Source organism: Bidens hawaiensis, unplaced genomic scaffold (genome assembly GCF_021521415.1).
Source record: "Bidens hawaiensis isolate Kalapana, Puna unplaced genomic scaffold, B.hawaiensis_p1.1 tig00032086_1, whole genome shotgun sequence".
Taxonomy (NCBI): domain Eukaryota; kingdom Viridiplantae; phylum Streptophyta; class Magnoliopsida; order Asterales; family Asteraceae; genus Bidens; species Bidens hawaiensis.
Window position 1 is genome coordinate 114,482 of NW_027495439.1, and position 22,562 is coordinate 137,043.

The window sequence follows — 22,562 nt, forward strand, 5'->3', positions numbered from 1 at the left end:
AGATGTACCAAATCTACTGGTTATTGAACGAACGTACTTTGCCCAGGGAAGGTCGTATACCATACAATTCCTCGTCTTCATATACAATTGATGCCATTGCAAAGCATCCCCTTCAATATGAATAACCGCGCTCCACAACTTCAAATGTTATGGAGTTTCATCAATTTGAAAGAAGTGGTCACAACGGTATAACCAACTCTCTACATCTTCACCATTGAACCGAGGAAAGTCAATCTTGCTGTAACGGGTTGGACGAAAACCATCGCGATTGTCTTCCAAATGATACCCACTTCGACGGTCGTCGGATGAGGAGGATTGCCGGAAATTGTTGAGGGCTGCCAAACCCCTCACAACCTCATCGAGTGTGGTTTGAAGGGTGGAGATGGACTTCTCCGTGTTGGATGCCGATGTTTGAAGGGATGTTGTTGTAACCTACAGACTTGTAAGAACTTGTTCATGAGTCTTCAGGGTGTTGTCAATGTCTTGATTTCGCGTCATGGTTGGAACGGAAGCAAACACCGAGGAAGATTAAGGCTTTGATACCAATGTTATAGTATTTAGATAGAAAGAATCTCAGAGAAGGGAAAAACTCATTTCATTGCATAACTGGAAAATGAGAAGTATAGAACATTCAAAAAGAAAACTACCCATGATCATAGGATCATGCTATTAACCGTACATAACTACTACAAGGACCAAAGAGACCTTCAATATAATTGAAAAGACAATACTACCCTAATACTAAAATATCATAACATTCTCTAGCCGGTTAATTTAGTACACTTATCTTGCATGCATCACTAAGAAAGGATTATAATTATCCACAAAAGTGTTTGATGACTTCCAAAACCTAGTTATATGGCAAGATATTTCACCCAGAACCATACTTAGGTAACCAGATTTAGAAATTTCAAAAGATCAAGTAAAAGCATACCTAAGGACAAGATATTTCACATAAAACCATACTTGTAACTAGATATGACTAGATCTATAAATTTCAAAAGGATCATCAAGTAACATCATATTTTGCTACTTATTTACAAAACAAATACCATAGAAAAGAGCAGTTCGGTCCTTTAGTAAAGCCTAATCATGATTGAATCGCCGCATCCACGTTTACTGAAAACAAATAATAATAAAAAAATGATCAAAAATCAAAGCATAACGTGACACTTCAGATATTTGAAGATTGTATCTCTACTCAACTTTGCTTGTAGTGTTCATTATGAAAAAAATAAAATTGGTGTGAATAAAAGTATTCTTTATTTAAATACGTTGAAGAAAAAAACATGTTTACCCAATCTGTTTGGCCCGCCCATTTTACCACCCCTACCCAAAACCTCTATTTTTATACTGAATACGATGGTGAAAAATATGTTTTCATACTGGATACTATAAAAAAGAAAAACTGACCTTAAAAGTTGACCATCAGGGAGGGCACAGTAGAAAGTCAAAAACAAAGATTCCAAAATAAGCTTTCGAGGCGCAAATATACAAAACTCAGTTAGCTTTAAACAAAAAAGATCATGACAAATCAAAAGTTCCATGTCCTTCAGTGATGGAATACAGGATTCGCTTCTGCTTGATCTCATGTATACAAACATCAAGGGTTATTCAGTTTGTTAATCCAAACTAAAAGGACCAAAAGAGCAAAACTTGCACAAGGGTTACTTCACCATGGTAGAGTAAGGAGGAAGCTTTAAGTAATTAGCACATGTCATCACACTTGGCAACTCATCATCAGCAAGTTCTGCATTGGGCCCCACATTACTTGCAGTTGAAGCATGCTGCATAACAAGTGTTCATACCACTTATATATCATAAATAACTAAAAAAGACCTTGCTTTTTAACATATAATAAATACCTTTCCGACAATGGTCAACTTAGGACTCAACACAGCCAAACCACCAGGTGGAAGCTGAGGTGCACCGGTCACAAACCGACAAAACGCCCTTTGTTGTACAGGGTTGAATTCTCCCATTATCTCAAGTAACTAAAACATTTGTCAACAACAAATTTCAAGGCATTAAGATTTCTATTACGTACATGCATGTCATAAAAGATTCCAAAATGAGTCAAGATTTCACATACGTTGACTATTGCAAATGCTGCGTGTTCCACAAGTTTGCAGCCTACAGGTGTAACAACAATTATTTGATACATCCTCTAATGAAACATTGACAGTTAACCGTGAAAAATCAACCAAAATACCTCCCACAATTCTCTGTGACCACCAAGCATATAATCCAAATAGCCTGGGGAGAACATTTTTAAAGCTGAAATGTCAAAGACCTTGTAGTTGACCATACATCACTTCATACAAAATAAAGGTAACTGACGAAAAATTTCTCAGAATTTGTTCTTTTTAAAGTAAAGTGACTCGAGGGAAAAGCGGTTTTAAATGCTTCCATTTGTCGGATGATACCGGTTTAAACAATAGCAGCAACTACATGAGAAATAGATTATACACTCCTCCAAATTGTCAATACCTGTACATAACAATATTAAACATTAAACATGAATAAACATAAAAATAAATAACATGTTATGAAGCAAAAAAATAAATAAATAAAATAATTAGTACATCTTCATTGTCCGGTTTCAGATCGAAATTTCACCAGGGTATTGACTCTAGCTAAAATTTCCTACAAACAAGACCTTGTAATTCAGCATTGAAGGAAGAAAAGGGGCACCCTTCCACTTCTTGCACGATAACTTCACAAATCAGTATCTTCGAATGGGATGACGTCAATCTTTAAGTCGTAGTTTCCCATATCCTGTTGCTCTTCTTGAATTCTTCTAACAGATTCACCAACAGAGTGCCTGCACTCCTTGATTTTAATAAGCTCAAGTGTTGGTATGTCCCCAATTTCAAGGGGGGGTATCATTAAGACCCAAGCAACTGAATATTTCTAGTTGCCTGAGACACGGGAAGCTTGTACTATAGGCTTCCCACACATTAATATTCAACCCCTCAAGTCTCAAGAATCTTAACTGTGGAAACTCATGTTCAGCTGTGTTCCAGCAGCTTCCCTCAAAGGCCTGAAAGTGTAGTTTTAGAACCTGGAGATTAGGTAACGACTGAACGATTGAAATATCACTCCATGGTAGACCACATCCAAGTAGCGCGCGCAAGTGCTTTCAATGTTCCTGGGAATGTAATGTTTCTTTGGCTTACATTTAGAAATATCATGCACAGCTGATTCCCCTCTTCCGTGGAAAGTTAATTTGAGCTTTTCAAGGTAGGTTAGGGATTTGAAGTCATGCATATTCAAGTTAGTATTACCTCTAAGTGACTTAATGTAGGGAAAACACATTTTAAAATTATCATGTAACGTCACATTTGAAATAGTTTGCAAATTCATTGGTTTGCTAACGAAATAACGAAAAAGGAGTGTTCCCTTCTGGATCCTTAAATGCCTCAGATTTACTAAATCTGATATGTTGTGGGGTAAATGTATCATCTCACAATCTGTAATATAAATGAGGGTTTGAAGGTTCCATAATGTGCATATTGAAGATGGGAATTCTTGTGTTAATATCCATACTGCAAGATACCTTAAGTGAACTAGCAATTCAATGCCTTTGGGAAAATCATTCCGTTCACACTTTTGTAGATCTAACACCCTAAGTAGCATAAAGGAACGAACATACTTTGAAATGTCATCACTTAATGATCTGAAATTCTTAAAGCACAAAAGTGATCGAAGGTCTTGAGTGGGCAGATAAGCAAAGTCTGGATAGTAGGTATATTTATGAACATACGGACCTGATTATATGGTGGTGTAATATCATTAGAAAATTTAGAGGAGAACTTTAGCCTTTTAGTTTGAATGATGAATTGTTCTTCCTTGGCTTTTTTCAAACATAGTTCCCTTACAAGATCATGCACTTTACAACCTTTGACAACTCCATCAGACTTCTTGTATGCCACAATTATAAGATTCCTGTCAATTAGATCCATCAGATAACCCTTTGCAATACCCTCCAAGCTTCTATTTCCATCTTCTTCAATAAACCCCTCAGCCACCCATAGCCAGATCAACCTTTGTACTTGAAACTTGTAGTCTTCTGGGAAGCCACCAAGATAAATAAAGCACTCTCTCAAATGAAGAGGAAGATGATCGTAACTTAAGCCTAATGTTTCCAAGCATCTATTCTCCTCATTAACAATGTACGAGCCGGTCCTCTCAGCAATTTCCACCCAAAAGTTTTCACTCCAATTTTCTTTTGCCAACACTCCTGCAATGACAACCAACGCAAGTGGTAATCCTTGACAATTTTCTACAATTTCCATTCCAGGTTTAATCGACCATTCGGGATATTCATTTCCATAGAACACCTTCTGACACAACAGCTCCCAGCTTTTTTCTTTGTTCAAACATCCTAAGTGATGAATGAGTCCATCTAAACTTGCATGCTTTGCAACTTCTGTGAGACGACTGGTGAGTAGAATTCGACTTCCAGTGTTGTCGTGGGGGAAAAATAACTTCAGGTTATCCCATGTTTCTATGTGCCATATATCGTCAATCACAATCAAATATCTCTTACCCATTAGGTTTTTGTGAACCAATTCATGAAGTCGAGAGTCACAGGCATTTTCAAGGTCTAGTTGAGCACAAATGGACTCCAGAATCTGAACTAACACGTCCCGCTTATCATATGTTTGGGACACGGTGACCCATACATGAACATAGAAATGATGCTTAACATAACCATCGTTGTATACTTTGGCGGCGAGGATGGTCTTGCCTATTCCGCCCATACCAACGATAGAGACAACATCTAGCTTCTTTATATCTTCGACAAGTTTGTCTCTTATAAGCTCAACATCTCGATCAACCCCAATGACGAAGATTTCACCCATAAATTTCTTTGAGCCTTGTGAATTTCTGGAGATGGAACTTTGAGCAGCGGCAGATTGATTTAAAATTCTTTGAGGTATTCGAGACTTCATACTCATGAATTCTACCTTGAGAGCCTTGAATGATCTCCTAACATCATCAAGATTTAGGGAGGATTTAAAGTACCTAAATGTAGTAGGGAAATGTCCATTATGCGTAATGAGAACACATGATAGAAACGGAACGAGGACAGACTTGAATGATGCGTAATGGGATCGACTGATTATGTCACCCCTAGGTGTGAGCAAGTATCCATTATTCCTAAGGCAAACATCTGATAGGAAGAGATCGACCACATACTCTGCCTCTTCTGCTGCATCTATAAATCTTTTCTTCAGATCTATAAGTTTCTCGAGGTGGTCTTGATGGTGTTCGTCAATGAAAAGGGGTTGAACCATGGAGCCTAGCTCATCATAGAGAATCTGGAACCGAGGCCTTTCAGACATAATTTTAGGGTGGTTGATGATCAACGGAATGTCGGTGCTGTGAATGAGCTGATTCAACTTCTCCATGAACATCTGGATACCTGCGTATGCCATATTGCCTAGATTAGAATAGCAGAGATTGGAAAAGAGGAGTGGATAAGAGCATTATCATCCATTTCTCCGTCCTTATCCTTATAATTACACTAAAAAACACTACATTTCTCTCTCCTGTTTAATTAAATAATATTTTTTATATCTTTATCATTACAGTTTTCTCCCTCCTCTACTCACAACCAATCCAACAAATATTAAAAAATAAATAGGGGCAAACAATGTTCCCCAAATGTTTCCTTAAATTTACAAAAAATCACTACATTTTTCTTTCCACCCTATAATTTACACTAACAACCACTCAAAACCTCACCCTATAATTTACATACTCTCCTCACATAAATTTAGAGGATGTGATGTAAATGCTCTAAAGCAAGGAAAATATACAGAGTTTGTATGATGCATTTGCTGCCGCGTGTTTTTTATCACCCTAGAATACGCCATTAATTGAGGTTGATTAAGAAATGACTATAGTATCGGATAAACAGTTTTCATGTTTATCCCTGAAAATTTCGAACAAAAAAAAAACTTGTTAATTTTGTTTTACTATTCCAGGTTGTAGTATTAGGAAAAGACTATTCGAGAAACAATTTTCATGTTTTACTTTGGTTAATCTTTGATATTTTAGTTGATTAATATTTTAAGAATACATATAACTTTAAAAAAAAATAACTTTCTAGAGAAGAGCTGAAATTACACTAACGGTTATAGAATAGTAAATTTACTATGTATGTGTATCATATATTTTCTTAATTAATTGTTCAAATTGAAGAATAATCTACTTTTATAGACTCATAGTAACTTCTAGGTTTGGGTCGATTTAGAACATGTCAGTTTTTATCTCTTTTTTGCATTCTTTTGAACATGTGGGTCGGGTCGCAATTGATAAAAGTCCGAACGAGTTAATTTAAAACAGGTACGTTCAGTTTAATTCATGTCAAAACAATTTATGACAAAAATATGTTCAGATAAAAACGAGGTTTGAAGAGAGAGAGAGAGAGAAAGAAAGATTCAGGGGTCGAGTTAAAACGAAAATAAGTTCTTATGTCATTCTTTTTTATGTTTTGAACTATATTCCTATTTCAATAAATCAATATATATATATAGGGAAATGATCAAGAGAGAACTCGTTGTTAGGGAGAGAATTAAAGAACTCTTAAGTATAGGGTTATTTTTGTAAAATTACCCCAAATACATCTTTACACTTCTAACGACTTCTTCCTATGTACGACCTTCCCTTCTATGACTTTCCTGTGTTCGATGGACTCTCTCCAAACACCTGCAATCGTGAATCATTACAACTTGATGATAAAGAACCCTAAATCATCAAATATATCGCAGATCGTGTCTCTTCATTATTGATTTCAACCAGTGACATGACATCTGAAGGTACTTTTGAATTTTAACTTTATCTTCCTTAATCATGTGTGTTACTGATTTTCATTGTTGTCCTGTAAAACTGATTATATTGCTCTATCTACACATTCTACAATCAATAATTACTCTGTAATTGCCGAATTTGGCGATTATATGTCATAAACAGCTTGAATTAGGTCATTCTAGGTAAAAAAAACAGCCTAAATTAGGCGATTCTAGGTCAAAGTAGTTATTACTAAAGGAAAAACCATAATTTATTTGCTTCATGTATTGATTTGATATATTGATTTGATGGTTTAATTGATTAGTCATGAACAATTTTAGGAGATACATGAGTATTACATATGAGTAATAATATGTAATACAGAGTATTGCATATATGTAATACTGTTAGTATTACATCTGTGTAATAATAAAATAAATATTACGATATGCAGTATCACATTGTTGTATATGTGCAATACCCGATATAACATATGTTCAATACCGAGTATTGAGTATTGCATATGTGTAATACCAAGTACTACATGTATGTAATATTGTTATTATTACATATTATGTAATATACAAAAAATGATTTATGAATAATCCTAACATTTAGATATTTGTATCCTCTATGTGTTGATAGCATTGCTTGCTGTCCATTATATTGACCCGAGCTTTACAGCTGCCTTTGTCTTCTGTTGATATCAACGTACATTAGAAGTAGTTATCTTAAGGACTATAAGTTTGTCATTTGTTTTAGAATGTTTGAAGGTTTTACTATTCATTTGTTGGAATAGTGAAATTAGTTTGCTATTAGTTTGTCATGTGTTACTTTGAAATTAGCTTTCTGTTAGTTTGCCATACGTAATAAATTTTAATAACATCTGTTGGTTTAAAAAATAGTTAGTCAGACATTATATCTGTATGCATATATTCTCTTTATTATTCACAAAATGAAGGGCATATTAAAGATTTCATTCGAGGACGTGTTTCGGTCTCGGGGTATGATCAAATCATATCAGGTGTTCTTGGCTTGACTTTTATATGTCAACATATTAGTCATGGTGTGGACCTGAGCACTGGGTTAACAATTTAATATTTAAATTGCACTATTTTTCATGATAAAATGCCCATGCCGCGAACATCATTGTAAAAAACTAACAATGAACTGTTTTATTTGTTTTAGTGCAGATAAGATGTGATCTTATATTGGATACCCTGTATTAAACTAAAATGTGATTTTCCATTGGTTACACTACAACTCTTATGGTTTGTTTCCACTCCTTAAGTTGTGTAGAGTTTATATTTATTGTTTAAAGTAGTTGGTTGAATCAGATTTTGGATTCTACTACAAATTTATTTGGCTGCTACATTTATGTTGGATCGCATACATTTTCAAAAAATGTCAAACAACCTCAGTGTGTATACATAAATATCGATCTTGCATTGAGGCTCTTAAAGTTTTGGACAAAGGAAAACCTAAGCATATGTGAAGATTTGGAGATACTAATTGGAGGATAATTCTTTTCAAGATGAGCGTACAAATAAATCATGCGTTGGAGAAAACATAGTAAGCTAATGAATTCAACAAGAAATAGACATGGTTGATTTGTCGATCAGGACTACTTTTTTTCTTGTTTAAGTATTTATACTAGAATGATTCATTGGGTTATGAATGATTTGGTCATTATATTTGTATATTGCATGTATGTATTCTATGTTTGTACTATATGTGTATTGTTTGTTTTACTTGCATTTTAAACATCATATACAAGCCCTTCATAATATACACCATTATTTCAACATTATATGTTTGTATTACATATATGTAATGTTTTTATTGGATATATGCATTACATGCTTGCATGCACATATGTACTTTATTTCTCGCAGTCAAAACTACCCACAATACCAATTGTAATTTTCTAGCGACATAAGTTTCAGCAATCTCTAAACCGCTTAAAAGCATAAAATTCACGCTTAAATGTAAATAAAACACATATTGCACATACGTAATACAAATGAATAAGCTTGTATTAATGTTACAGTTTCAGTATAAAACATGCACCAACAAAACATATACAAAGATACAATTTTAAAATATAAGTAAAATATACATTGCGCATATGAAATACAAACAAATACTCTTGAATTGAGGTTATGATTTGAATATTAACAAGCACCAGCATAAGTTGACAAGGATACGGATACATTGTATTCTGGACCATATTTTATTTAGCCATCCTTTAGTCTTATTAACTCCTTTTTTGTTCAACATCGCATTTTCTCTCTTTTGGTACTTTCTTTAATTTCCAATCTTCATAACCTGGTAGTAAATTAAAGCAAAAGGTTAGTATTTTATCTAAGAAAGTACTAATACATATATGCAATACACTAGTGCTACATATATGCAATACAACATATTGTATTAATACTGCAAATAGGCAATATAACATGGTTCGTATGATGTAATAGCTAAGCAATGCATACATGTGACAAAAAACAAAAAGTACTGCATTTATATAATACAACACACCTCATGCACACAATAGCTAATCACTACATATATATAATACCACGCATTTCGTATACATACAAGAGTTAAGCAATACATGTATGAGATACAGTAGGTTTCATATGCATTAAATATCAAGCATAACTTATATATAATGTACCGTCACTGTTTACATCATCGATCCCGTATTCCATGTCTAAGAGCGTCGTACATTTTCACTATTTATGGCCATTTTGACCTTCTTCGTTGCCTTCATTTAAGTGATATATATATACAATATAATTGATTCAAACATATGCAATAACAATACGATATGCATTTAATGTATACCATCAACACTCATATTCTATGCATATGTGTTATATAATTGATTCAGACATATGCAATCATAGTCCGCAATTTCTCCTGTTTTGCTATCTGTTTTTTTACCCAATTTTCCCTTGTTTTGCTATCTGTTTTTTTACCCAGTTTCCCCTTTTTGCTATCTGTTTTGATACCCTTGTATTTTTCATATTTTCCACTATAAGGTAATTAAAAAATGTGTATAGTATGTATTGCATGTCAGTCTCGTATCTCCCACTTAATCGCTCACTCACACACTATCGTAACCCACACAAACGTGTCGACAAGAAAGTTACGACATACTTTTTTGTGAAAAACAAAATAATATTAAAGGCGGAGACAATAATACTCTTAATATTGCTCAATGGACAGAAAAGTAACATACACGAAGAAACTCAAAAGATTTTCATTTAGTATTATGAATGATACAAAAAAATCAATTAGGGTTCCTAGGTGGAATGTATGTATTTATGGCAGCTTTTCCGTACAAGATAAAGACAGCAGTCAAATCATTATATTCTCTCAGTGTCCGTTGTCTCGTCTCTGTCATAGGCGTTCCCTAAAGTTTCCTTTTATATGCCTACCCTGATACCTGACATTCCTTCTAGAAACCCTAATCATTGATACTAAACATATTCAAACGTATTACAAATGTTTCTAAGTGTAAATAGGTCTTCGAGTAAGCTTTGCAGCTTTTGTCTTAATCGAATGACCTTGTAACCATAAGTTTGCTGGGGTACAGCTCTCCGAGTAAGCTTTACTTAGAATAATTTCCTTAGAAAATATTCATCAAGCAGACTTCAATCTTCTTGACTATATCAAACTTTGCTCGATATGATCCTATGAGCAAACTTGTTCTTCAGAGATCCCTTCAACCTTTTGTTACTTAACTTATTTGAACAAATCAAAGTGTGCTGGTGACACTATAGCTTGCTCGAGATTGAACCTTGCTCATTAGAAGTCCTCAAGTAATTTCTTCATCAACTTCCTTCAAGTTTGCTGGGACCACTGCTTATTATGAATAAACCTTGCTCGACCCACCAAAATACTTGGTTTTAGCTTGATTTAGTCAAGAGTTTGCTCTGAAAGAAACCTTGCTTGACTTGAAGAACAACCTTGCTTGATGAAGTGTAGTTTTCTCGAACTAACACTTAAGAAGAATTCCGAAAGATAACTTTGATCGAAGAGCAAAATACTTTGCTTGACTAAGTTTAAGCTTGCTCGGATGTCCAAGTGTGCTCGGTTTTTATACTTAGCTATTTTCCAAGCAGACTGAGAAGATTCCAATCTTCCTTTAGTCTTTTCTCATCCCATCAATCTCTCCTAGATTAGAACATCCTCAGATGTACCAAAACACCTATTGGTTACATACACTTTTCAAAATACACATAAAATTCTCAAAAAGTGAAATTACATACCATAATGAAAATTTTATAAATGATAATTCTGTCACTAGGACATTACAAATCAAACTTAAACAAATAGAAGTGTCTTCAATGTCTTGAGCTTGTTGCATTCCTTCTTCTGTCAAGTTTGATTGTTGCGGATTTCTCCTTGAATAAGAAGATCTCCCTGTGGTGTGGATGTTGAGAGGGCAGATTCCATCTGATTATATCCTCCAAATCCTCAATTCTAGATCAGTGTCATGTTGAATGATACCTAGGGCCAGTCCATCAGAATTTCTAAAAATAAAAGATTGATCTTGGTGTTCACATACAACCTTAGAAATTCCGCCATTCTTCTGGACTTCGTGGTTTGGCCTGGTCATCTGCCACCTCATACTCAAACACTCTTTTAAGTTGGCAAGAGGATTGGAGTATTTGGTCTTCTGCTTGTTTGAAGCTTCAGTAAGCAATATGTCCATCATCCTCCTCTGCCTCTTGTTCCTTTCAAAATTAGAGAGTTTCATCTTCCTCTTCTTACTCAACAATGGAAATCCTTTCCTGAATTGATCTTTCAAGTGTTTGGAAAGCTCATTCCTTTGTTGCCTGGCAAAACTTTGTCTATCTTGATAGTCATATAATCTCAAAGTTGCCATCTCTTCCAATTGTTCCTTGTTAAAATCCTGAAAGTCGTCCTTGAAAACTATATGCCTCAAATCACCACTATTCATGATAACTTTCAAGGACTTTTGGTCTAGCATCAAAATACATTTTCTTGGGTAGGTCCACCTCAGATGGTGGCCTTTATTGTCTTTGAAGTGTGGCTCTTGTGGTTGGAATTGGGAAACTTACAATGGATGACCTTGGTGTATATTTCGTTTTGGGAACAGGTCTTCTCACATGCCCAATTTGTTCAAACATACTTATGATTTGTTCCTTAGTCATCATCACAAGCTTTAAATAATCTCCACCTCTTTTTGCCATTGTTGTAATCATCTCCATCACTTCATCATCAGTTGGATCAACATGGGCAGATCTTTGACTTTGAATTGGTTCACCCCTTGGTTCACACTGAAATTCCAACAATCTTCTCTCCTCTGCCTCAAGTTTCTCCCATTTTTCCTTTTCAGAGTAAAATAGTTCTTTTAACTGGCCTTTTACAAGATTGTCAAACACACCTTCAGCCATGCCCTTACTCATCATCAAACCCTTTAAGGTTTTGATCTTGTTCTCATCTTCAAAGGGCATCAATTTTTTCTTCAAACTAGCCTCAACCGGCTCTTCCTTCACAATCACCAGGGGAGGAGTCTGAGTGGACTTTGATTTTTCTTTTTCTTTATTGTATTTTTCCTTCTCGGACTCATATAGGGAAAGTTTTTCTTTGTTGCTCATGTTTTTTATTTTCTCCCCCTCTCCCCTTGTTGTCATTAGTCATCAAACAATTTTATCTACCCATCCTCCCAATAATTCTTTTCTTTTTCAACCAATGTAATCAACCTTGGTTTATTCTTGCTTGTTTGTTTCAGAATGAATTCTCCTTGAGATCTTATTTAACTGTTCTTCAACCTGCTTCTTGTCTCCACATCATCTATTGCAACACCATGATCAATCAAGTATCTGCATTTGCCACCATATTTGTGATAGAGTTTTTCAATTTTATCTTGTCGATTAGCTGCTTTCTTTTTCAGTTTATCCCACTCCTCTTTCTCCATTCTTTCCTTAGTTGACTTGTAGACACTTTCCAGTTCCTCAAATTTCATGTGACTCAGTTGTTTTTCTGAGAAACCATGAATTCTCAAGTATGCAAGGAACCTTTGAGTGTCCATGTTTCTATTTTCCCTTTTCTTTTTCAAATCCTTCACTTCCTCATTAAGTAATACCTGCAACTCCTCATCAGTCATTGGAGCCAGGGTCTCAAATTTGTATCCATGATTCATCAGGCTTATAATCTTTAGATCTTCCTTCTTAGCTTCATCCAACATAATTTAAATATTTTCCCTATGAACATCAGTCATATCCACATATGAGGAATCATCTATATCATCATCATCAGCTTCAGACAAATCAATTAGTGCATCAATTTATGGTTCATCCACTTTGGGCTTATTTTCAGTATCAACTGGCTTAACAGTTTGAAGAGGTACAACATTGATTGGACTCTTATTCTTCCTTTGCATAGGTTCATCAGAACTTTCATCTTTCTCTTGCCTTTTCCTCTTCCTCACATATTTCTTGGCATACTTATTCAAGTAATCACCATCCCAACTTTCTTGATTCTTCCTTATATCATCAATGATCTGCTGATCCCATATCTTAGCCAATGTTTGAGCTACAGTTTTTGCATCATATTCATCAGTAACCAGCTGCCTATCATCATCTTTCTTTTCAGGTTTATCAACAGTGGTAGTAGGAATGACTTGTTCAGGCTCAGGTTCATCAGGAAATTTAACAATCTCATCAAATAAGTCATTGAGTTCCTCATCCACCGTTTTCTCTTTCACAACTTCCTTCTCCATCACCAATAAAGATTCAACATTGTCAAATTCACCATATAGGATATTCAGATCCTCTTCATCATTCACAATCTCCTTAACATTTTCATCATCAACCGTCTCCTCATCAACAATTTCCTCATCTACCACCTTCTTATTCTCTTCAATATCATCTACCACTAAGTCATCATTCACATCATAGTCTTTCACAACACCATCAGACTCATCTGCATCATATCCATTCTCCTCATTCTTCTCCTCATCATCATCTTCACCACTACTTCCATACTCATCAACAATTGTTTTAAGAACATCCACGTCAGCATTATATCACCAATATGTAATGAAATTCATGCTAAGTCTAGACCTGCTATTAACCTACCTGATCTGTCATAATAATGCTGAGAATGAAGTATTGAAAATTGACTTAATCAATATGATTCCATGTTGAGATCTTTTCAGAAAAAAGAAAAAGATTTAGAAGGAAATAACTAAAATTTGATCTCATAACGCACCAGTTGCTCTTAAACTCTGAGACTCAATGAGAAAACTGCTTTATGAAAAGTTTAAGTCAAAAAGAGTTGCATTTTATCCTTGAATATGTCTGCATTTGTATTTTCAAGTATACTTTGATTTTTTCAAACTTTCGAGTAAACTTAGGTGTTTTTATTTTAAGTTTAACTCATTCGAGCATACTTGATCTGTATTTGTCCTTAAGAGAATTATTCATGTATTATCGAGTACACTTTGATAATTATTTGCTTTCGAGTAAACTTGGCTGTTTAGAAAGTTATCTTTATCAAGCACACTTGATGACTATATGACACTTGTATAAATATGCTTTAAATACTTGTTTCGAGTAAACTTGGTTGTTTTAGTTGATATGGATGTTAGTCTAACATACTTCATTAAATTAAAGTTTATTTTATGAAATCACAAGTGTTTTTGAGTAAACTTTGTTTATCGAGAATACATATTTATTTCAGAAAATCACAAGTAAACTTTACTCCACGAGTACACTTTATGCTATGAGCACACTTGTATATCAAAGGATAACATGTCTTCTCAAGCATACTTTGGACTTTTGAAGCATTGTCGAGTAAACTCAGCTTTTGAGTATTCTTGAGTGAATATAACTGAAAATTGTTATTTCTTAAATTTTCTAAGTCTAATCGAGTAAGGTTAGTAAGTGTAAGGTATTCGAGTAAAGTTGACAAATTAGAAATATTTCTAAGTTATCATTTTTGGATTCTTTATTGATTCCGAGTAAGGTTGCCTATTTGATTATTTATACTTGATTATTTAACTTGTCATTTAGTTCTCGAGCAATCTTGTATATTCGAGTAAGCTTCCTTCATTTTATGCACTTAGTTTATTTTTGTTCACTTTAAAATACCTAAGCACACTGTGGTTTCAAGAAAGCATATGTAAATGTACTCAATCGAGCAAGCTTTATACTGGTAAGTTTAAACTTGAGTTTTTGGCAGTATTCATGCGCAAAATGACAAAATTTATCTAAAACCCGCTTTCAAATTTGCAAAGGTGTAAAAGGGGGACATAGAAAAAATTTTCATTTCACCTTTTTACCTCATTCCTAATTGCATTATTTCCGAATTGATCGCTACCCAGAATACCAATCGTTTATTCAGAATCCTAACCTAAATTTGCCAGGCAACTAAATCCGACTCGGTAAGCTTCAATAGAACGTTTTCCGACACTCATTGTACGGATTTAGGGCTTTAATTTCATATCACTAACATCTCTGTTTTCTGTTTAGGTTGTAAACTTGTCGAAGAACAGGTTCTTAAAGAATAACTTTCATTTCTTCTTCAATATATGACCTATTACATGATAAAGTTGTGAACTTCAATGACTAATCGTTTCTTTGAATGTGATCTTGTCTATGTGTGTACAGATTTGACGTATCTGTTCGAGAAAAATCACAACATGTGTGCTCTTCTCCAGGTCACTGATAACAATGGACCTATTGAGCTGATAATTAGATGGATGCAGCGGTCTAATCTTCGATTTTCACTTACTGAAAGCCCCGTTATATACAAAAATCACCAACTGGATTTCTGGAACTCCGCTGAGCTAGAAGATGATGAGCATGGTAGGCGGATAGAGGATATTGTGGCAGGAAATGAAATTATTATTACTGAACATCTAATTCGAACAAGTCTTCAGCTGCATGATGATGTATAAGCTCCCATACATTTTTCTACCAACCGCTTGTTGAGAATTTTTCAAGAAACAATGGGTTACCAGGGAGATGTTCGTGAGAGACAGTTTAAGAAGGGGATGTTTCCCAACCTCTACCGATTCTTGATACATCATATCATACAAGGCTTCACACCAAGGAGGGGAACATGGTCCTCATGAGCAGGGACATTTCTAATGCCACAGTATCAATCATATACAACCAACCGTTAAACTTTTTAAGACTAATTTTTGACGGATTGGTGTCAAACTTGAGGAAAGAAAGAGATGATAGATTTTTGGTCTGTGCCAGATTCTTGCATATTATTTTCAACATTGTGAGCTCCGATTTACCAACCTTGGGAACAACACATGCCTTACAAGATCCAAATGTATACAGAAGGATAGAAAGATTGGCAGCCATAGGTAACTTTGATCCAAATTTTGAATTAGATATTTTGCCATGGTTGGTTGATAACAACATGGAGATTATGGAGGTACCAGAATCACCAAGAGTGACTTCTGAGGAGGAGGAGAGTGATAATGATGATGACACTTATATTACATCCCCACCAACATCACCACAAACCCAAATCTTAAACTAAACTCAGTCACCAACCCATTCCCAAACCCAAACCTCAACACAAACCCAAACCTTAAACCAAACCCAATCACCAACACAAACCCAAATCTTAAACCAACATCCAAACCAGCCTGAACATGAACCATGCATTCCTGAAAATATACTAGCCCATCTTATAAACCAGCCCAATACACCATACTAATTCCCAACCCATTCACAAACAACTGAAAGCCCAACCCATGAAACACAACAAACTAAAATCCCTGATCCATTTCCCTTCTCACCTTCAAACTCACCACAAATATCTGACCCTACCTAAATCTCACATGTCTCTTCCCACCACTTACCGAGCAGAAACTTTGATTGATAATAATTCATTCTCAACATTATTATGACAGATCATGCACGTTAATAGCATGTCTAGACTTAGCATGAATTTCATGTTATGAATTTTAGGAAATTTATCAATCTCATCAAATAAGTCATTGATTTCCTCATCCACCGTTTTTTCTTTCACAACCTCTTTCTCTTTCTCCATCACCAATAAAGATTCAACATTGTCAAATTCACCATATAGGATATTTAGATCCTCTTCATCATTCGCAATCTCCTTAACATTTTCATCATCAACCATCTCCTCATCAACAATTTCCTCATTAACCACCCTCTTATTCTCTTCAGTATCATCTACCACTAAGTCATCATTCAAATCATAGTCTTGCACAACACCATCAGAGTCATCTGCATCATATCCATCCTCCTCATTCTCCTCATCATCGTCATCTTCACCACTACTTCCATACTCATCAACAATTATTTTAAGAACATCAACATCAACATTAATGGCAGCAGGTGGATTATTCCCTTGTTTTGGTACAGCTGAGGTCTTCTCAACCTCAAAGACCAGGGATTGAATCCTTTGAAGAGCCTGCTCCAACTGGAATTCCACTTCAGCATTTTTCTTTTTCAACATCTCATTCTCCTTCTTTAATAGTAGGTCTAGACTTAGCATGAATCTCATTACATACTGGTGATATGCTTAGAGTTCAATTAGTTTGCAAAATACAAAAATGAATAACACTTATTGCACTATGAGTCTCATATCTCTTCTCAAAGCTTATTTGGCTTTCCCTAGATCACCCCAAATTGACTTCTACCCCCTGATATTTGGTCAAAATATTTTTATGACAGAACATTTAAATTTTCTTTATGAATTATTCTTTTCAAAACTTTCAAACATACTGAGGTTGAACGTTGGACTTACATGCCACGCATTTCGGACTTACATGCCTTTCATTCAAGGTGTCAAAGGACTTATTTTGTTGTCTCGCCTCTGTAGTTCTATAATTATCCCTCATGTTTGCATTTTCATTAAAAATTTGTGAACATATATCAACTTTTGGTTGATTATAAAAATTTTGCTCACAATTGTCATATACATAAGATGTTTCACTTTGGTGACCAAATACCAACATGCTCGTGTATGATTGGGTAATCACTTTTCTGCCTATCATTTGGAGAGATTTATCCTAAAACATGCATACTCAACAATGTATCTCCACATTAAGTTTAGCATTTTCATTATGTTTATATCACCTTAGTTTTTACGCATCATAGAAAGCAACCATACATATTAATGGCTGCACTAATAGTCTTTTTAGCCTATTAAATCCATATGATTGGTATAAATAATCAATCTATTATCATTTCCCAAAGATTGGATCAATTTTCATTGAAAACCTTTTTGAGCTTCTACAAAGCTTTGAACTAAATGGTCTTATCATATCTATTCTCACTTTTTGTTTCAACATTGTTCACTGCATTATCAAACAACTTCTTACCCTTGCCCAAATATTCATCATACTTCTTCTTGTAAAAACCAAAGTCTTGTCCAAACTGCCTCGGAATCTTGTTAGTATTAACATCTTGCTCTTCCATTGATCCAGACATAGTTTTGGTTTTTGAATTTTTTTTTAATGAAAAACTTAAAAAAGTTAAATAAAAACTTAGCAAATCTGAAAAACAATCAGATCTATGGACTAAATCCTCAGAACTGATAGATCTGGATGGATAAGAGCAAGATCTGTAACAAAGGAAAGAGCTTTAATATAGATCTGAGTAGAGAATACTTTTAAACCTTTAAAATAATGTAGATCTGAGAAAAATAAAAAACAGGGCAACAGATGTCACAAACCAATGGAACAGTTGTCAGCTGACGTCATTCTTCATCTTCAAAATCTACAATATTCAGCAATAGTTTTTCACAAAAGCAGCAAAACCAGCTCTGATACCACTTATCGATCTCGTATCTCTCACTTAATCGCTCACTCACACACTATAGTAACCCACACAAATGTGTCGACAAGAAAGCTACGATATACTGTTTTTGTGAAAAACAAAAGTATATTAAAGGCGGAAACAATAATACACTTAATATTGTTCAACGGACAGAAAAGTAACACACATGAAGAAACTCAAAAGATTTCCATTTAGTATTGCTAATGATACAAACAAAAATCAATTAGGGTTCCTAGGTGGAATGTATGGATTTATGGCAGCTTTTCCATACAAGATAAAGACAGCCGTCAAATCACTATATCCTCTCAGTGTCCGTTGTCTCGTCTCTGACATAGACGTGCCCTAAAGTTTCCTTTTATAGGCCTACCCTGATACCTGACATTCCTTCTAGAAACCCTAATCATTGATACTAAACATATTCAAACGTATTACAAATGTTTCTAAGTGTAAATAGGTCTTCGAGTAAGCTTTGCAGCTTTTGTCTTAATCGAACGACCTTGTAACCATAAGTTTGCTCGGGTACAGCTCTCAGAGTAAGCTTTACTTAGAATAATTTCCTTAGAAAATATTTATCAAGCAGACTTCAATCTTCTTGACTATATCAAACTTTGCTCGATATGATCCTACAAGGCAAACTTGTTCTTCAGAGATCCCTTCAACCTTTTGTTACTTAACTTATTTGAACAAATCCAAGTGTGCTGGTGACACTGTAGCTTGCTCGAGGTTGAATCTTGCTCATTAGAAGTCCTTAAGTAATTTCTTCATCAACTTCCTTCAAGTTTGTTGGGACCACTGTTTATTATGAATAAACCTTGCTCGACCCACCAAAATACTTGGTTTTAGCTTGGTTTAGTCAAGAGTTTGCTCTGAAACAAACCTTGCTTGACTTGAAGAACAACCTTGCTTGATGAAGTGTAGTTTTCTCGAACTAACACTTAAGAAGAATTCCAGAAGATAACTTTGCTCGAAGAGCAAAATACTCTGCTTGACTAAGTTTAAGCTTGCTCGGATGTCCAAGTGTGCTCGGTTTCCATACTTAGCTATTTTCCAAGGAGGTTGTGAAGATTCCAATCTTCCTTAAGTCTTTTCTCATCTAAACATTGCATATATGTATTATAGATACAAAAATGATCTAACATATCGTCTCAGCTTCAGATGCAATACGTCTATGTTGTATAAAGAAACATGCTCAAATGAATTTCCATAACTAGGTTCAACAATACATATGTGTAATATAGCTAAAATTTATATAGTGAGATACACCATTCATGTATTAAATCTATGTAATATTCCACTAATTATGTAAAATGGCATGTTATTGATGTATGGTTCTACATATTCAAAACACTAATAAGTTGTACTTACAGTAAGCCAAATCAACACTACACATGTAAACCATTAAGACTTAAAGGCAGTGTATACCTAACCAACACTTATAATATACTTAATCGACACTATATTCACGAATCCTTCAGAAGAGACTAAATAGACACCTAATTGACACTTATTATGTGACTAATCGACGCTAGTGTTATTAAATTAACATGAAAACACAAAGAAAAAGAGACGGTTGAACATGATTTCATTGTAGTACGCCTAATTGATGTTAAATGTGTGAAATTGACTAATATGATTGCTTACCTGACTGTGTTCTTCGTATTTTTTCTTGAATTCATAGTCGATTTGATGAAATAATTGATCCATTGGATGAATGCCAAAACCCTAGGTTTGTTGTTATGCATGATGAATGAACGAGGGGGGAGAAGAAAAAAAGACATATTGTATTTTTCTGCATCTTCTAGATTTACCCTTCATTAAAAAACCCCGCTTTTTTTTATTTTTTTCCCTTCCATTGTTCATGAAAAATCAATGGTTCAAACAAGAGTTCTCTAGTTCTATCTTTAAAATTAGTTCTCTATTAATCCTACCCATATATATATATATATATATATATATATATATATATATATATATATATAAGGTGAGGATCATTAAGAGAACATTTTGAAGTTTAGAACTTTGGAAACCATTTTGAGTAAAAAAAACCTCTTAAAAAATATGTAAAAAAAACTTTATAAAACGGAAATTTTAAAAATATAAATAACCAAAAAGTTTTATTTTTCATTCCGGTTTCATAAAAAAACCCCCACATGATTATGCACCTATGTATATTTGTATTTAATCTTGATTTACATAATATACACATATGTACATTATCATTTATCTTAATTATACATATGTGTATAAAGAATAACATGTATAAAATTTTAAAAAATAAGTATTATACATATGTATATAATTTTGCTAAACCGATATTTTAAAAAAAAAATTTATGAAAACTGGGATGAAAAATAAAAATTTTGGTTTTTTCACTTTTTTTTATCTTCGTGTTTTTTTTATACTTTTTATAGTTTTTTAAAGAGTATTTTTTATGGTCCAAAATGGTTCTCAAAGTTTCCAATTTCAAAATAGTTCTCACATAATCCTAATTATATATATATATATATAGATAAATGATCAAATACAATAATCCTTTATCGTACATTACGTACGCGAGCACAAAGAACGTTGATTTCATAAATCCTAAATCACACAGTACACTCATATGCCCCGTCGTCGTCGCTCTTCCTCAAACCGTCTCCACCACCACTCGCCAGCATCAAAACACCTCCTTCACCATCACTTGATTCGACAACAATGGTTCGATAGCTCGCCGGAAAATCACGAACGCCGCTCCCGTTTCACAGGTTTCGTTTAGTTTTTTTTATAAGCACTGAAATTGAAGTTATTTGATCGATTAATCTTTGAAATCGATTCAATTAATCATCAATTTGAAGCTTCAATCGATCAATTTTGAGTTTTGAGTGATGGGTTTTAACATGAACGTTTAATTTTTTTTTTTCTTGAACTTTTAAACTTTTAACCTTAAACGTTTAAAGGTTTAACATTTGAATGTTTAAGGGTAGGAATTTGGCTTGAACGTTTAAATTTTTGTTATGGACTTTTTTGTTAGTTTAGAAGTTCTGAACTTCTAAACTTTTTATTCAGGACTTTTTTGTTCAAAACGTTTATAGTTTGTGCAGAATGTTTAAACAAGTACCTTAATCAGAGCTCAATTGAATGTATTATTCTTCTATTTCATAATCGACTCATGATTCTAAAGCCTCTTACACAACAATTCCATTGATAAAATCATCATTTTTTGATCAATTTGAATATCATTGATGTTCAACGACATTTTATTTCAATTTTGGTTTTTGACTTTTGAGATTTCATACTTTAAGCTGTGATTAGAGTTTTGAAATTGGATGAGATAGAGAGATGAGTTTCGAATTTGGAATTGAGTCGATTTGTAATCGAGGAATTTGATCGCGAACTATTGTTGGGTTATTTGCGTAACTGCCACCGCATGTTTTTAATCTAACACTCTATAAGGTCGCGTACGTAATATAAGAAAAGCCATTATTGTACGTTAACCCACCCATATATATATATATATGTATATATATGTATATATATATATATATATATTTGTTTACGTCTATCTTAAAATATCATTTTTCAAACTGATGATGTGTCACAGCCCCTGACCCTATATTTCAGGAGAGGAGCCGTGAATATCGAGTGGTGGTGTTGATATTTATTATTAAAATATTTAGTAGCGGAGAATTCATTAGGACCATAATTAGAAATATTTATCAGACTATAAAAACACCACGATAACTTATTTTATAAACTGCGAATAAAATCCACATCTATACAAACATAAGTTTTTTATAGGGATAAACCCCAATTTATAAAACACATTTCTTTATTTTGGTAACAAGCTACTTATTTAAGCTACCGCATGCACTATTTCTATGTCTCTAACAAGTCATCTAAAACATGTTTATAAATATTTGATCAGTAAGAAATACTGGCGACTACATGCATTTGTAAATGACACAT

General features: G+C 34.0%; 2 pseudogenes across 1 annotated transcript in view; both read right to left on the reverse strand.

Annotated features, from left to right (window-relative positions):
- Window positions 1-1,524: 1,524 nt before the first annotated feature.
- The window catches only part of LOC143582965 (E3 ubiquitin-protein ligase UPL3-like), a 57,593-nt pseudogene continuing 36,555 nt past the window's right edge, over window positions 1,525-22,562 (reverse strand). Inside the window, exons 16-19 of the transcript XR_013144072.1 lie at window positions 2,093-2,109; window positions 1,866-1,985; window positions 1,677-1,787; window positions 1,525-1,581 (exon numbers count right to left, since the gene is read on the reverse strand). The product of XR_013144072.1 is annotated as an E3 ubiquitin-protein ligase UPL3-like (transcript). The remainder of the gene's footprint in view (window positions 1,582-1,676; window positions 1,788-1,865; window positions 1,986-2,092; window positions 2,110-22,562) is intronic.
- LOC143582968 (putative late blight resistance protein homolog R1A-10) lies at window positions 2,719-5,444 on the reverse strand (annotated as a pseudogene).